Source organism: Lacerta agilis, chromosome 8, assembly GCF_009819535.1.
Source record: "Lacerta agilis isolate rLacAgi1 chromosome 8, rLacAgi1.pri, whole genome shotgun sequence".
Lineage (NCBI taxonomy): Eukaryota > Metazoa > Chordata > Lepidosauria > Squamata > Lacertidae > Lacerta > Lacerta agilis.
This window is the reverse complement of record NC_046319.1, coordinates 13,104,401-13,116,667: the sequence shown is the minus strand read 5'-3', so window position 1 is coordinate 13,116,667 and position 12,267 is coordinate 13,104,401. Positions and strand designations below refer to the sequence as shown.

The following is a 12,267-nucleotide window of genomic DNA, read 5'->3' as shown; positions in this document are numbered from 1 at the left end:
TGAAAGTTTTACTACTCTATGGTAAGCATTTTTAAAACAAACTCTTAGCTGGAGGATTCATCCATGTCAGGAACCCGCTCCATTGTGTTGGCTCCTACATACCCTTCGAAAAGAAGTATGGTACTGTAGTTCTGCAAGAAAACAAGCAGAAGATTCTTCTGCGCTCCTGCAAAACTACACTCCCCAGATCCACGAGAGTTAATCGGCTTAAAAAACCAACAGGCGAAGTAGATATGACGCTAACTGTGTGGCATCCACTGAAAATGTCTACAGCCCATTTGCTAATTTATCTTGGAACAGTTATAGGCTACCTTTCCAAATAAAAAGAGAATGGTAACAAGAGAGCATCTAGTGCAACAGAATAAAATAGCTCCCTCCCAAGACTCCCAAAGAACAATTCACAAAACAAATTATATGAACGTAGCTCATAAAATCAGCAATCAAAAAATCCACAACTTGTATAAAAGCCGCCCCGCCCCGCCCCACCTCAAAGCGGAGACCTGCCTCCTGCCCTGCCCCAGTCCTACCTCCTTCTCCATGATGTTTAATATAACTTAAACCAGATCCTGGCGTGATGACCTCATATATTTTTTCCTCTGCCAGGAAAAACAATTCATGTGGTGGTGGTGGTGGTGGTGAGGAGACGAGAATGCTGTGATGTCAGGACACATGCAAATTCTCCAGCATGCCGGGTGGGAAAGCTAGTTACGAGGATGCTGATCTCAGCAGCAACATGTTCGACAAGTCCGGGGCCCTTGGTTAGCACCAGGGCTGGCCCTATCATTGGGCAGTGTGTGTCAGCTGGGTGGGAGTGACAAAAAGCAGCAACAGGTTGTTGAGAAGATAGGGCAGTGTGTGCCACGTGGTCCGTCCTAAGCCAGACTGCTGACCTCAGGTGCCAGGGAAGGCCCGCCCCACCACAAAGACAAAAGAAATTCAGTTGCCAATCCAGACAGCTTCTGTACTGGGATGGGAAGGGGCACCATCTTGTCCTTTGCCTCAGGCAGCAGATTCTCATGGGCTGGCCCTGCTTAGCGCAGATGCAGTCACAGGCTTTGCACATCATCTGGAGCAAGGCAAGCATTTCACTTCTTGAGACGGGCGGCAGCGCACTAAAAACTTATTTGCAGGATTTCTTACCTGCCCTTCACCGTAAGATTCCAGGATGGGTTACGACAACATAACAATGCAATATTAAAATGAGCTTAAACAATTTGCATCAGAAGAATAGGGTGTGTCTTAGAAATACATCTCAGCCACAAAAGGCCAGGGGGCAAAGAGCTACACTGTGAAGGCGCCAGATGCACCTCTGTGGGGAGGGAATTCCATAGCTTCCAAGAGGGAATTAAACAGCAATGTACACAGTGTAGAACATTTTGAGCATTGCAAGATGTATCAGCCTTGGGCAACATCAGAACTTCCCTTGAGCAAGTTTTGTTTATACATGGGGCTCTAACGGAAGAAAGGAAGCAGGCAGTGCTAAGGATGAACTAGTTTGAATTAATGAACTTCACCGAGTTAGTTCAAAAATCTCCTCAACTACAATGCAAGTAGTTTTCATAATTTCTGGGTAAATAGAACATGAATTAAGTCTGGAGTGGGTTTGGGGGGGGGGCCTTTGAACGATTTTCATCTGCAAGTTCATTCTCTTACCGGTATTTTTTACACCTCAGACTCCTTGGACCTTTAAGTGTAAAGATCACAATTTTGGTGGAAAAATAATTAAACAATTCACATCCACTGTATGTGGGTTGAGGTTATTTTTGGACATTTTATTCATCTTCTGTTTCATATTTCAGCACAGCAGCTTGTAGCTTTCTGAATGTTGGAAAAAAATTGCCGAGGATTACTTGGACGAACATGAATTGAACTGTGAACTGCACATGAACCAAACTAGTTCCTTTGGCACATATTGAAGTAGAAATAGCTCCTTTTTAAAATGAACGTCCCAAGCTCTGGATGCAGACATACCTCAGCAGAGGCTCAAGAGCACCCATGCAAGTAGCTTGAGCCACAAGATGTGACTGTAAGAAAAAACAAATAAGTACCTTGTATCCTGTGTTCCCTGGGCTTGAAATCCATTCCAAATCACACGTTGAGGAGGGGGTGTCAGGATCAGTAACCCCTCCCAGGGTGCTTCAGGAAACAGATAGAGTCTGATAGGTTCCCTATACTTGGTAGTGTCTCTTTGCCCTAAGGAAAGAGAGGAAAATTATTTTAAAGTAGTAATGAATTTACAGCCCCTTTTTGAGAGCAACCTCCACACAACTGCTTACAAGTGTTTTTAGAAAATACAGTTCCAATACATAAACTTTTCTGATGCTGTAGAGAGCTGTCTGAATTTATCAGGTTTTATTTTACTTGTATACACAGCTAAAAAAAAAAAAAAACTGAAAATGCCAAGCTTGCCTAATATGCTGAAGACCCATATCTTCACCCTGGCCTTTTGGTACTTTGGTACACAGATAGGTAGATTAGAGCTGTATTTTGGTGCAAATGTAACATGCAAGAGAGATGTACAGCAGGACACTTCCCATGTACTATATTTATTATTTACTTCTGAAAGTGCAGAATTCCATGGTTATAGGGTTGTATCCAATGCTAGCCCTACTCAGAGTAAATCCACTGACACCGATGGACATGACTAAGGCCCATTAATTTCAGTGAGCAGGACTAAGTAGTTCTGCTGCTCCCATGGGACATTTTCAATGTTGTAATCAACTTTTCAGGTAACAAAATATATGCAAAGGTCTTTGAGCTTGCTCAAATTCATGTGTTAACCATTTTAATGTCTTTGGGGATTTGTTTTCCCCCCTTAAAATTTAAATGTTGTAAGGGAAGCACGTGCTGTTTGGTTTTCTGATTATTAGTTTGCAAGTAATTCTATATTGCCAAACATTCTCATATATATCAGGGTGGTGGGCAACATAAAATCGTCAGTAACATTGCATCAACAAACACAAATAACATTGCATCAACAAACACAAATAACTCTTGTTGGACTCCAGATCCCATCAGCCTCAGCCAGCATGTCCAGTGCTTTGAAATGATGGGAGTTGTAGTCAGCCAATGCCCAAGAGGCTGCAGGTTCGTGGACTGGACTTTTTCAGGTGAGCATCCAACAGCAGGGAGAAAAATAATAGCTTTTCCTGGTGCTGCTGGGGACACCCTTATTGCACTCAAACCCTGGTGCAAACTCACTGCTTCCAATGAATTTCTCCCTAATTCCCACCCAGCCCTCATATTCATAAACTCCCAAACCCAATGACCCTCCTCGGTGATTATTATTTTTGGAGGGTGGGGAGGGAATATTATTAACAATTAATTATTATTGCAGCTGGAAAGCAATGTCAAAAGCCAAATTCAACCCTAAAACGGGGGGGGGGGGGGGGATGTTCAATAGAAAACAGAAGTTTTTCCCGAACACCAACATGTGATTTTTCCTTTTTCTTCCGGGAGGAGAAAAGAAAGGGAAAGAGGAGAAGGAGGTGGAGGAAGAAGAAAAAAGACACATGCAACCCGGGTTGTCAAGATTAATTTGCAATAGGTGTCAGGCCAAAGAAAACGCTGCCCGAAGAAGCCTAACCTCTGCAACCAGCAACCTCCTTTGTGTCAATTTAAGCAAATATTGTGGCGTTTCCATGGCAATCCCTGTTTTGAATATCTACAACACACACTTTTTCTTTTCTTTTTTTCTTTTTACAAAAAGGGCTTTTCCTGTTTGTGCCGCAGCTATAAAACCTGTAAATATTTTCTGCCTTACCGCACGTATCCCTCTAGCGATCTTTTTTGAAGAAGAAAAAAGGGAAAGGAGTCATTTTCTGCCTCTCACTAGTATGTAGAACTCAGAGGTACCCTGTTTGGGACCTTCTCAAGGAACAAAACTACAACATGTTTGGGTTCTTTCTCCCACCTGACCCCAGAGAAACCTGCAACAGTCCACTCCTAACCATTTCATTGAGGAGGTCAGAACTGGAAATGCTTTCATGCGTCAGCCCAAAACATACAGCTAACCCTAATCCTAATTAGGAAGGAAAAAAGAAACCCATCAGCTCACATTAACAATACAATAAACATCCTTCTTAATTTACACATACAGATCGCTAAAGATGTCATCCAACTGTAAAAATAGGTATCCAAACAACTTCGGCATTTATAGAAAATACATTCAAATGTTTCAAGGGCATTAAGGTCTTCAGGCCATTGCAGAATACATGGCCAGTATTTGTTCTTCTGGGCCTGAAGTATAAGTCTCTTAGTAACAATAATCCCCTTCCAAAGGAGTCTAATTTAAAAGTACATGAACCTAAGCAAACACCAAGGATTTCACCAAGACAAGACTTATATGGACAACTTCAGACCAAAAGGGAAATATCACTTGACCAGCCCAAATCATATGCCTCAATGAGGCATTCCCAGGATTACACCTGCAGCATCTGAGTTAGTTCCTTCTTGTAGACATGGAATTCTGTAGATCCAAAATATAAATTTATGCAGAATAAATCCCAATTATAGATTGAAAGAAACATTCCACAAAAATACTAAAGTAACTTTCCATTATTTAGGCTGTATGGTATATTCTAACTCCTCCTTCCATTTCCCCCTAAGCTGTTGAACTTTTGCTTTACAAGCATCCAATAAACATTTGTAAATGATAGTTGTGGGTTTGGTTTTCTGTAAAGGTACAAATATTACTTCTGGCTATTTTGGGGGTGCTGAAACACTTAAAGTAGAGAGACCATAGACATAGACAGGTTTTGAAATGGAAAATACTGCCATTTTGAAATGGAAAATACGGCACTCATTGGTATATGATACCTAGCCCTCAATATTAGGAATGTGTAAAAATTCTCCATCTATATAATGTATAAAGGCACCCGGATGTAGAAGGCTGGCCTATTCTGATGTTCATTGGCTCCCCAGGAAATCAATCAAGGTCTTTGCTATCACCCAATACTTGATCTTTTTTGGTTTTATACTGGAGATGCCAAGAATGGAACCTGATTCCTTCCTAATGGGACACAGGAAGCTGCCTTATACGGACAGATCAAGGATCATTACTGCACTACATGGACCAATGGGTGTAATTCAGAAAAGGCACCTTCCCAGGTTCCTATGAGATGTTGAGGTTCTACACAACTAACCCTAGGCTTCCACCAGCAGCAAGGCAGTGGTTAAAAAAAAAAAAGAGTAAACTGAATTTCCTGGCTGTAATGGGCTGGCGCCAGGCTCCAAACATTAGCCTAATGTGTTAACTTGGGGGAAGTCAGTTTCCTTTGGGATTTTAACATTCTCTGGAAATGTCATATCATCCAACGGGACTGTTTGTCCAGGAGACACAGTATTTGAGAGCTCAGAATGAACCAAGGGCAGTCAACGGACCTCACCTTCCAGGAATGCACATGTGCGTGTATTAAACACACAGAGAGGGAGACACACAGAGATCACACACTTTTACCCCAGATTTATTAATCTGGAAAAAAGCAGTATTCTTTTGCAAACACTATTCTATCAAGGCCAACCAAACTGCATCGACAATGTTCAATGTAAGACAAGGAGCAGACTCGCTTTCATGGAACGTTTGGGCCAAATCCACACACGCAGGAAGCTTGACCCACATAATCCTGACCATCTTTACAATGCTATTTCCTCCTTTCCTCTCTCTACCATCTGATCTGCAGTTTCATGCAGATGGGACAGAATACCTGCAGGGAGCTGCTCACACAAATAAAACTGCCCACCCCTTGCTGCTAGTATGCCGCCTGATTTACATGTGTGACTCCTTATAATGGGCAAATCCTGCAAATCATTCGCAGCAGATGCAGTACTTAAAAGAAAGGACAAAGGGCTGTCTGATCACCTTTGTTAGATTAGTCAAGCAATAGGGAAGGGGAAATAATGTCACAAACTCTAAGAATGAGTTTACTTTGGGTTGGTTCTGTCTTTTTCAAGACAATGGAGAGAAGGAAAGTTGGTGAAGGAGTAGGATTTACTACACCCCCTGTGCTGTCCTGGGTGAAACTGACTCTCTTCTAGGAAGATAAACAGACCTACCCAAAGCAGAATTAAAGAAATAAACTTGGGGTGGGGATAATGAAAAGAAAGTCAATCCTGTCGGCTGAGCAGAGCCAGAGCTGTTGTTCAGTTATTTGTTAGGTTGGCACGAAATCACCTTGGTAATATTCAGAAGGGAGATCGGCAGGAGAACTTGTAATAACTCACACAACCCCTGAATCTAAACAAGACATCAAACAGGGACAATGCCTGCTGCTGTCTATGGAATTTTCTTCACTGCCTGGGAGGGGGGTTTTTTTTAGGAGGGTTTGTGTATGATTTTTAAATTGTTGTTGTTGTTATTATTATTATTATTATTATTATTATTATTATTATTATTATTATTACATTATCAATTTGATAATCTGACCCAAAATTGTGGAAATGTTCGTTTGTTTTGAAAAGGCCAATTCACCTCAGGGGTATTGTTAGGGGTGGCCCAAGAGGCCTCAATCCTGGGTCTTTCGTGCAAGGCCCCTACATTATTGCCCCCCCAATCACCAGTCCTACTAAGAGTAGACCAGCTGACGTTAATGGCCATGACCAACTGAGGTCCATTACTTTAAATGGGCCTACTCAGATTCAACCTGTACATATTTTTTATTGACTTACTGCAAAGCACCACCTTCCCCTCCCCCCACCCATTTTTTGCTCAGAGGAGAATTAAGCCCGGAGAACAAGAACCAATGGCTAGTCTTTCCTCCTATTGAAAGCCTCAATCTTTGCCCATGCCTTAGCATATGCTAATTTGTGCTAATTTGTGCCATGGGACCTGTGCCCAAAACTTTTATGCTCCTAGGAACACCCTTGATACACAACTCACTCACTCTCTTTAAAAAAATAAAATGAAATGAAAAGATTTAAGAATGTGATTGCTTGGTGGGCCTGGCTACCAACACAGTATGTGCACGGACAATTATGGCTTTTGTAAATAAATAAATAAGATCAGACAAATGCACTGTGTGAGGAGAGGTTCATTAGCCATGAAAGCTACCTTGGCAAAGAAAAGAAGCCTACTACCATTGCACTCTGCTTGTAAAGTGTCAGGAAGCGCCAGGACAAGAACAGGAAGTCTCAACTCTATGCGAGACTGCCCCAAGTGGCGAGCGGCTGAAACTGTGGTTTAGGGGCCATACTTCAAGGCACTAAAGTGTTCTCAGGCTCTGGACTAACCCTGCCCATCTAGGGTGGCCATTGGCTTCTCCTGGGATTGCAAAAGGAGTGAGCTAGGGCACTGCGTGGGCAAAAAAAACCAACAACCTTGAAGGCTCTGGGGTGTTATGGTTTGTTCAATGGTAGTGAATCCTGGTTTAGCCTCCTAACCTTGGCCTCTGCCCTTCCAGACTACAACCCTTCCCCCCCCCCAAACATTCCCAGTTCCATCTGTTTTTCCACCATGGTGGCAAGCTTCTCAGAGGCTTGGAATTGATAGACCAGCCTTCCCCAACCTGATGTCCTCTAGATGTTGGGACTCCAGCTCCCATCAACCCTGATGGATGACCTTGCTGGCTGTGGAGCTGATAGGAGTTGAGAGCCGAAGAACATGTGAAGGGAACCGCACTGGGAGAAAACTTGAGACAGGTCCTTATCTGATCCAGCAGGGCACTTGGAGACTCCAGCATACTGTCTTCAAAGACAACCTCTTAAATGGCTCTGAGAAGCTTACAGGCAAAATATGATGGAGAGAGCCATTGTATGGTTTATTTTGGTGTGGGGATGGTTTGTCATCCTCTTGAGATAACAAAAGGAATGAGAGTTGAGTTCCAGCAGCATCTGGAGACCCAAAGGTCCCCCACATCTGTCAACATTTGCTGTTCACCATGCTCTTCTAAAAAAAATAATAATTTAAGAGTCATTTCAGTTCCAGCATGGCAGCCCATGACCATCTACACAGAGCAGAGCATTTGCAAAAACTATTCGCCACAATTAAAATGTTAATTTAAAAAATGCAGCTGCAAAAAATGAAGAAACATGTCCAGAAACTTTCCAAATAACTGCATGTTTTGAAGGTGTAAATGCAGGCACACCAGTTTGGCTCTGATGAAATACCAAACGATGGAAATACCTTAAAGATAAGTCGATAAAAAGGCAAAGATCGTGGGAAACAATGCCTCCATACAACTCCAACACAAGGTACTGTCTTGTTTATTTGTTTGTATGAGCGTTCCCAATCTTGGATGTTTGGGGCTAGAATTCCTGTCAGCTTCAGTCAGCATGGCCAATGGTTAAGGAAGATGAGAGTTGTAGTCTAAAATTTCCAGAGGGCAACAGGTTGGGGAAGGCTGATTTAGATAAGCTTTTTTAGGCCACATAGCTTTCAGACAGAAAAGGAAAACTCTGAACCTTGTGGGATACCTCCAGGAGGAGAAAAGACTAAGGAGCAAAGGTTACACAAATCTGGATTGGAGTCCCCTAGGACAGTTGGATGGCACCTTGTATGCTTCCTTCCAGCAACTCCTGCAGCCCAGCTGGTGCCAAACATATTGCTCTGCTTTCCTATGGACCACAGCAGCGATATCTTGTCATCTGGGCAGCCCAGGACCTTCATACACACTGCTCAGACTTGCAGCCTGGGAAGGTCACTTTGGTGCTGCTAATGCAGCAGTCTGACTTCACCCCCAGAGGCTCACTCCATTGTCACTCAAGACAAAAGGTGGTGCCAACAACAAGGAGCATTCAGGACTATCCCTGCATCTAATCTTCCAGACAAAATTCTTCCTACAGCACAGATTATTTTCTTGCTACCATTTAAAAAGCAGACGTGTACACTCACATAAACTAACACTGTGATAATGGGATGCTGGCCGGGGGGGGGGGGGGGCCTTGTGACCTGATCCAGCAGGGCTCTTCTTATGTTCTTCTGCATGCCACAGTTTAAAAACAATATTGACGACCTAGCAAGCATGCATGCACAGGAGGGCAACATGGATGGGGTAAGAGGTGCCTGGAGACCACTGCTTTTTCTTGGAGGGGGGGACACACGCAGGGGTACACATACCCCTAAACATTTTGTGAATCTAAGTTTGGCCTCATTAAGGGGCAGTATTTCAATATGAGTAGGAAAATGAAAGTACCCCTAAACTTTTCTTTTTTCTTTTTAAGGAAAAAAGCACTGCTGGAGATGATAAGGAAAGATTGATGGAGGTGAGTGTGTTTAGCCTAGAGAAGAGATAACTGAGAGGCTACAAGAGTGCCACCTTCAAATGTTTAAATGTTGTCACATAGATGATGGAGCAGTTGTTGCTCCAAAGAGTAGAACCCAGAACAATGTGTTCAAATTACAAGACAGCAGGTTTGGAAGAATATCCTGGAAGCTCCAGCTGCTTTGGCAGTAATACGGGTTCCTTCAGAAGGTGATGGGCTCTCTCTGTTAAGAGATTGTTAAGTAGAGGCTACATGGCAACAACATGTTACCAGGTCAGTTTCAAGGTTCTTGTCGTTATTTACAAGGTTTTTAACAACTTGAGTCCAAAATGTCTTAAGGATCACCTTATCCCTTGTATCCCGGCTCTGTCGCTGAGGTATTCAGAGGAGTCTTTATTGGTGGTCCCCTACGGCTCAGACGCATGGCTCGTAACCACCAGAAGACTTTCATTCAGTGTACTGGGCCAAAACCTGTGGAACTCCCTCCTAACTGAGATTAAACAGGCACCTTACTTGCTGAACTTCAAGTGCATGGCAAAATATTATCTCATTTCAGCAGGCATTTTAAGGCAGCGTTCAGATTCTATGATGACCTTTTATTGTTCTAATTATCTGTATGGTAGGGTTACCATATTTCAAAAAGTAAAGGAAGACCCCCAAAATGGTTGAGCTTTTTACAAAATGAGATTTTTCAATTGACTTGTGTCACCTTTTCGACATCCCCACCCCCACCCCCCGGACATCAATTCCGCCTTTGAAATCCTGGTAATGTCCAGGAAAATCTATAGACGTATGGCAGCCCTACTGTATAGTGCATTTTCATATACACCGCTTAGACATGCTAATGAATGAGCAGTATATAAATTTGTAAATGCCTTAAAATGATGAATAAATAAATAACATGTTAGAGAAGCTGGCTTATTGGCACTGGAAAGGGTGGATAATCAGATCTCTGAGGCCCCTTCCAGTGCTAGGATTCTATGCCATCCACGTCTCACAAATGACTAGCACAGTTCTCTGTGGGCAAATTAGCTGTGGTGGCCAGCAGCTTTCATGGAATGAAAAACACTGGCCGTCTCACGTGTTACTGTTATTATATTTATTCAAAGCAGCACACATACTGTTTTCTCCTTATCCTCACAAGAACCCTACAAAGAGGGTTATGCTGAGAGTAAGTGCTGTGGCTCAAAAGGAATTTGAACTCGGGTCTTCCTGGCCTAAGACCAGCCCTGTAGCCACTACAGTGCTGGCTGTTTGACAGAGAGACTATCTAGTGTGTTCATTGATTGATGTGTACAATTCTACGATCTCTCACAAAACAGCATAGGTCAGAAAGGCTCTCCAAAAAGATGAATGGGACTTAAGAAAGGAAGGCAGGCTAATGTGATCTCACCACAATCATTCCTCAGCTTAAATTCCCTGTTGGCTGTTTTGCTTTCTAACCCCACCTAGAAAAAAAAACAGCAAGAATCCTTCAAATAAGACCATGGGGGAATTCAAAAGGAAACTCTTAATCCCAGAGGAGAATGGTGCTTACCTCCCAAAGTGAGTGGTGCTGGGGCAAATAGATAGAAAAGGAGCTGCCTAACACCAAATCAGATCAATCACCCATCCAGCTCAGTCTAGGAAAGGCAACCAAAAGAAAACTTAATTGTCTGCAGAAATGTTTACTACCCTGGCTAGGGCAGATGGAGGAGATACTAAGACCTTCCTTGTCATCAGTGTCTACCAAGCTAGCACTTAAATACAAAACTGATCTAAGCCTGGCATTGTCCGCTCTGACTTACTGTGGCTCTGTTCTCTTATCACCAGGGGAGCCAACTTGAATAAAATGGGGGGGGGGGGGAAAGCACCCTGCATAACTGATCACACGATGCTGTGCGCGCACACCATTTGAATGGCAATGCCCATCTACCTTGGGGACCCCCAGCCGCCTCAAATATTTCATTGGGGACCTAGAAGTTGGCTCCTATGCTTATCACTGAGCTATGGTCCTTTCCTCATCCGTTCCCCAGAAACCCAGATGTGTTGAGGCCCAAAGCAGACTAGGAAAACAAAGTTGCTTTCCTTTTCTTCTTAAATCTTAACCAACAGCTACTTTCTGGCAGAGAAACCAGGATCTGCAGCTCTGCCCTTGGCAAGCCCCAGTGAAAATGAAGACCCGGAGGAGCAGCTCTGACACAGGTGGGAGGAACAGCCCCCCCAAAAGCAATCCTACCTGATGAGCTTGCTGCTTCTCTTCTTCCCCTGGGAGGTAGCTGGCAGCTCCAGGGAAGTCTTTAAAGCTATTTCCTGCCCTAAGACCTATCTCCTACTGTCATCACAACTCTTATCTGGGAGAAGAAAGCATGCATTTAAGAGAGATTGTTGTTGGCATGCTATCACATTGGAGGGGGAGTGAGCAATCCACACCAGCAGACGCGAGGAAGAGACGGACTAAGAGATGTGTAAGAACTTTGCTTTCTTGATTCCACCACCTGCACCCCAAAAGGAATATTCGGCGGCATAGCAGGCTTGCAATCCTTCCCTTTATCTCCCAATAAAGATCAAGCTGCAGCAAGATGCCTATCTCTTCCCTCCTTTCTCAAACCAAGCTTTGTGACCCATTTTTCCAAAGCTGGGTACGATGCAATACGGGCCCTGGAGTCCTGGAGCTTTCCCAAAAAGCCGAGAGATTTTGCAATGATTACAGCAACGAAAAAGGGAGAAATAGAAAAGTAATAAGTGATCAAAGGGGAGGGTGGTGAAGCTGGAGCCCGTTGGGCAACTCTGCCGAAATCCTTCCTACACGTCTGGAAACAAGCAGCGCTCCTGGTTCTACTTAGGAATGTAGAGAGCTACCTTGAACTGAATCAGGCTGTCGGGTCTTCCCAGATCAGTTTTGTCTACAGTGGTTCCTCGGATTAAGAACTTAATTCGTTCTGGAGGTCCGTTCTTAACCTGAAACTGTTCTTAACCTGAGATACCACTTTAGCTAATGGGGCCTCCCGCTGCCGCCACGCCGCCAGAGCACAATTTCTGTTCTCATCCTGAAGCAAAGTTCTTAACCTGAGGTACTATTTCTGGGTC

At 43.5% G+C, this 12,267-nt stretch overlaps 1 protein-coding gene across 2 annotated transcripts in view; it reads right to left on the bottom strand.

Moving 5' to 3' along the window:
* Positions 1–12,267, bottom strand: part of CASZ1 (castor zinc finger 1) — a 310,573-nt gene that overhangs the window by 251,308 nt on the left and 46,998 nt on the right. For both annotated transcript variants that reach the window (XM_033156194.1, XM_033156198.1), the window contains exon 2: positions 2,049–2,193. The gene's annotated coding sequence lies outside the window, so the exon portion shown is untranslated. The remainder of the gene's footprint in view (positions 1–2,048; positions 2,194–12,267) is intronic.